The sequence below is a fragment of the Argentina anserina genome, chromosome 6 (genome assembly GCF_933775445.1).
Source record: "Argentina anserina chromosome 6, drPotAnse1.1, whole genome shotgun sequence".
NCBI classification, from domain to species: domain Eukaryota; kingdom Viridiplantae; phylum Streptophyta; class Magnoliopsida; order Rosales; family Rosaceae; genus Argentina; species Argentina anserina.
In genome coordinates this window covers 21,805,719-21,811,718 of record NC_065877.1, presented here as the reverse complement: position 1 = coordinate 21,811,718, position 6,000 = coordinate 21,805,719, and positions in this window count along the sequence as shown.

Below are 6,000 nucleotides of genomic sequence, written 5' to 3'. Positions count from 1 at the left end.
TGATAGAAGGGGATTATTGATATGAGCACAAAGTGTGACGTTCTTAATGCGTTTATGCCTTATTCTTACTCTTTGTTACCTCTTATTTAGTATGTTTTAGTTTCTTTTGTATGAATAATTGTTTAGGTAGAGCTTATATCAATTATAAGTGAATTGATGATGAAATCGTGCTAAGTGTTAAGAATCCTTGTTGATATATGTTTCCTTGTTCGAGTAGGATTCATGCTTTCGTATTTCTTTGTTTCTAACGTACTTATTCTTATTAGGAAATACCAATCCATATTTGAGAAGGAAAGCTTCCTAGTTCCACAAGGAAAAAGGAGAAGAAGATTTGCACTTAAAAGCCCAATCAATGCAAGAATGAAAATGCTGTCAAGATTCGTAGTCCAACTTCGACGGGCTCCCCTGGATAGCTCCGATCGAGTTAGAAGACGTACCTTATATGGATAAAAAGCTGTGTGAGTCTAGTTTATGTAGGATTTGGAATCAAATCAATATCTTATTCCTACAGGGAGATATGACCGAATCATTGCTCGGAGGTCCAGTGAACTCCGCGGAATTATCTCAGCCGTTGATTTGCTTTTGATCCAAGGGCTATGAGGGAAACTTGGGACTTTGTTCCTCCTGCATATAGAGCACAAATATTTATCAGAATGTCCATAAATCCCTGCACCAAAGAATGTCAAAGAAGGCATGCAGCAAATTAAATGACAAGAGGCAAGAAAGTCAAAGAAGGCATGCAGCAAATTTAATGAGGAGAGGTAAGAAAAATCAAACATGGCTGCAACAAATAAGACTTTTGCTGCCTCCCTAATTCAAAGGAAGAAATTTGTGCAAAAGAAATCAGCATTAAAGGAGGAAGAAGATATGCAATCCTTATAGAAATCAGAATTCTGGCACTGCAGATCATCCAACTTTGACGAGCTCCCCTGGACAGCTCAGAATGACTGAGAAAGTGCATGATATATGGATGAAAAGCCACGGAAGTCTAGTTGAAATTGCCAGTTGGAATCATCTCAATATCTATTTTCTAGAGAAAGTTATGGCCACAACAAGGGACAAAGGTCAGATCTGCCGAATCTAGGAAACCTCAACCAATTTGGTTTCAACTTTGTGGACTTTGTGGCCATCCTCCCTTGGGTTTCTTCCTCTATATATAGCATCTCAATTCCACAGAAAAAGATCATCAACCTTGCTCACAAGACTAGCCAAAGCTCTGCCTTAAACACTACTCATCATCCTCAAAGCCATTCAAGGCGAAAACACCATCTTCCCTTCATTCCATTCGATCCAAAGCGCTACGCCTCGGATTGCCATTCAAGTTGAAGCCGTGCTGCCTTGTTTTGATACCGCTAAGGAGATTTACAAAGTGTAACTCGTTACTTCTTCACACTTATGTTTTCGGTTTGGATTCTTTGTGTGATGTTGTGTTTATGTTTTTGGCTAGTTCCGAATTTGTGGAATACTCTCATGTAGTTTACGATTTTGCAAGATGTTATAAAGTAGTTCTGATTTTGTTGTCTATGATTTCTATGTAGATATCGTGAGTTTATAATTCAATGATTTAATGATTCTCTTTCTTGGGCGTTAACTATATGTGATTCAAGGCGCTAAGTTAGTTTTGCATATAGGATTCTTAAGTGTTTTTGATAACTTGTTAAAGTAAGTGACATGCTTGACTTGTTAGTAATCACTAGGAATTAACCATGATCCGTTTGTTATCTAAGATGCGCTAAGTAATTAGATAAGAGATGAATCAATGAAGTGGTAAGATTGAGAAAGACATGTTATCTTGTAATTTCTAAGCGCTAAGATAGGATTACAAGGCCATGTTTCGAGTTAGGGATGCGCTAAGTAACCTAGTTCGGCATTAGGTTGTTGTTTGCTCACTCAATACTTGTCCGCTAAGGCTCGGTGTTTGCATAGGATGAGATTATGATTTTGAAGCTACTTGTGACGATTTGTTTAGTGATGTTTATGCGTTGGTTAGTTGATCACATGTATATATTAGTTTAGGTTTTATTTTCTGTTTTTATATCTCAATCCGAACCTATATCAAACCTTTTAAACTCTTATGAATTCGTTGTTAAATGTTTGTGATTCTTTACCCTGGTTGGATCCCCGGTTTGTGAACGATACCCTCTTGCTTTATACTACTAACGTGCTTACAGGGTTAATATTGATCTCGAGTAATCGAATCTATCAATTATTAGAAAATGTTAGGTGTAGTAAGTAATTATACGGGTGTACAAAATCTGTTAGGTATAATAAGAAACTTACTTTGTACATTTAGCACCACTTAATTTTTTTTTGGTCAAAAGATCGTCTGACTTGTAATCTCACGAACTAAAGGCCATATGTAAGATACAAGAAGTTTGCCCTTAGAGTAATAAGAATTAGCTACATTGTCTTTGGGAAAATTTTCTAATTAGATCGAAGAGTACGTATAACAATACGTTCCTCAAAGTAACAGTGCTACATTGCAATAAGCAAGGTGGTAGAAGGAACGAAGGGAAGAATATAAGTAAAGCTAGCAATTTGCTTAAGCCTAAGTGAAAATAATGAGATTTTATATATTACATCCAATTTCACTCAGAACATCACCAAATGCCTAAAACGAACAAAATAAGTGGCATTACGAATAAGGAACTCCAATATGTAATTTCATTACAGCGCTCCGATATGAAAGAGAACTATATATATATATATATATATATCAAAGACTAATTGATGTTATATATGCTATATCCAATAGTTCACATGAAAGATGCTGATGTAGTTGTCCTTCGTTGAAGTTCGATGCAGGAAGCATTGCTACTGATCGGCGGCAGGAGTACTTCATTATTCAGGTGATGGACAACTTGTCCCATGTGATCCCAGGTGCCAAGAAAAATGCCTTACCCTTTTCCCCCCTTTGGAGTGTATTATAAACACTGCATGCGTTCTGGGTTTCAAACTTTCAATAAAGTAAGCACGCAGACTCATGCATGCACTGATGCACCATTAAAATCAGCCTTCGGCTAACGCTTATCTCAACTAGCTTTTCGGGCTACTCTAGCTTATATTATTCGCAGGAGGGGCTTTACAAATTTCCGTTTTAACCAATATGGATATCATAATTTACATGGCAAATTGATAATCATCTATATTAAGCAGTATTGAGCTGCAATTGAAAATCGAGAGTTGTTGGAAAACATATATTCTCCATCTAACTGCTTTATATATGATTTATAAGAATGTGTACCGTCATCTTCTGATAAAATGATTCATGAGTTTTGCAACTTGGTTTATACGCGACCTGTACTTTCCATGAAGCATATCGTTAAGATACAATTAGGTACGTGAGCTGCCATTAATTGAGAAAACACAAAAATTAGAGCAATTTTAAAATGATATGAACCTTTATATATACATAAATTTAATGAAATTTTACAGAAGTGATTAATATATTATGTTATAAAATATGTAAAAATATAACTAAAAAATAAATAAATTTATTTTGTAATTTCAAAATAAAATTTCGAATAAATAATATATATATTATCATATCACTTGGAATCTCCGACTAGCTACTCCAATCATTTGCTTTGAGGAATTAGAACCATGCGATCGATAGAAACATAGCTAGAGGTGATATGTAAAGGAGTAAAGGACAAATGAATCAATTCCCGGGTATCTTGCCTTTCCCTTATATATTAACTTAATAATTCTCGTCGCCATCGGTAACATCAATCAACTTCATTCTCAGCTTTGATGGTCTTTTTTTATGTTCATCAGTAATGAGGATCATTCCCTTACACCAACAGACCAACTCTTTCACTTTTTTTTTTTTTTAGAAGGACACCATTTCTTTCACTTTGCCTCTAGCTAATGTGGAAATATTATGAAGTGTCTAAGATATGGTTACCATAACTCTTTGGTTGTACGTCATGAAATCTTAGAATCAGACATTTAATTATATCTTTATTTTCAGAAGGAAATAATTAATTTGTACTAATATATCTAAGCTGCGGGCTAATTGATCGAACACCAGTCCGATACACCACCATATTGGTGTCATATTACTTCATAATACTTAGATAGGACTTAATAATAAAGGTAACGAAGCTTGGATAGTCCGATACATTCCTATTCAGATTAAAATAACTTCTGAAAAATCACTAGTTCACAAAAATAAAAGTAAAAAAAAATTGAAATGGCATCTCTCTCTATCTCTCTCTCTCAAAGTGTACCTATTACATGGAAAATATATATCGAAACTTTAATTTCAAAACAATACTCTACGTACGTCGCAAGTAGGTGTATATGCATGGATCGGAAACTATAATCACCAACTAGTCAAGGTTTCCATTTTCTCGATCAATTTTTAGTTCAATCCAACCTAAATTTAAATAGGAACCAAATGACCATCATTTTGGCAGCAAAGTGAACATGTATAACATGTTTTAGCTGCATCCTTATCCATTCAAGGGAGAAGGACATATCTAGAAGCTTTCGAATCGATGCTATTTGTGACTAGCTATATATTTCATATGTTCTTCAATTTTGCAAGACGGCACATGCACATTGGTTTCATCCAAAGCAAACGGAGCGCGCGGGACTAACTTGTGCCATTTGTCTTTCCAATTTGGTGGATGCATCATGCGTCAACTTCTGATCAGTTCGGCCTTTTTCAATTTCGACATTCTGAAATTGGATGTTATAGTGTCTCTTTTCTGTTTTTGAACCACTGTCCACAACAATCCTAGCTAAAAACCAATCTGATACCCAGCTCACCATCAATTTCAGATACAAATTGTGTTTTCCCAAATTAGGGTATATTAGCCTCTCCTTTCAGAACGTGCCTTCTTGTCCAAATGCTTTTGTGTAAAATAACATGTTTGGCATTTAAAGGACGAAGTAAGATAGCTTCCAAATAAGGAGACAACATCCATGAGCTTAATCTTTTGGCGGAGGAGAGGGAGGAGCCCCCTTTGGCTTGGTCAATTGAAACGTAGTATAGTTGAATGTTAGATAAATTAATAACTTCAATTAAATAATATTTTTTTCCAATTTTAACTCGGAACTAGTGTATATTATTAGAATCTCGCTAAATGCATAAGATAATAATTTTTTTGAAATCTCTTTAGGTCTCATCGAATATACAAAGTAATAATTAATCTAATAGAATTTAAAAAAATAGTTAAAATGATTAATAATTGATCAAATATTTAAAAAAATAGTGAATAAATTTCATAATACAAATTAAGGAAAATAATTATTTAAACTTACCATTTTAAATTTATTTATAGGCATGGAATTATAAAAAATTTGGAAAGTTAATAAATATAGAATCCTAGCTAAAAATAGACATAATAATCAAATTAAGCAAATTTGTCTCCCACCCCTATCATGCCCACAACCCTAAGTAAATGTCAAGTGTCTTTTATATACTATAGTTATAAATTTGTTAAGAAAAAGCACTTGACATTTACTTAAGATGGTGGGCATGAGATGAGCATAATAGGGTGTACGACAAATTTACTTTCGTAATCAAACTAAAACTAAATGACTATCATCAATTCAGCTGAAATAAGAACAAAACTCTCTATAAAATAATAATTTATTAATTTATCAATAAATGAATAATTTATTTATTTATCAATAAAATAATAATTTCATTAAAATAATGAATTTTTTCGTTTCCGACGTTTATATAAATTATTCATTTATATAATTGTAAGTATACACGTACTATATTTGTGGAGTGGATGAGCGTCATCTCTTTTTGGTGGTGATGATCACACACACATGACCATTCACATGCTCCACAATCAAGTGGTTCTCGCATGCTCTTCTCACTACCTCAACCGATAATTGGTACGAAAAGAAACTAGTTTTATATATGTACATGGCTTATAGGAACAATAGTCTCTATAAGAGTCACACGGTTTTGCAATCATGCATGCTCTTTGGGCATTTTATAAAGCTTTGCACAAGAATCTTGTGTACAGTAAAATG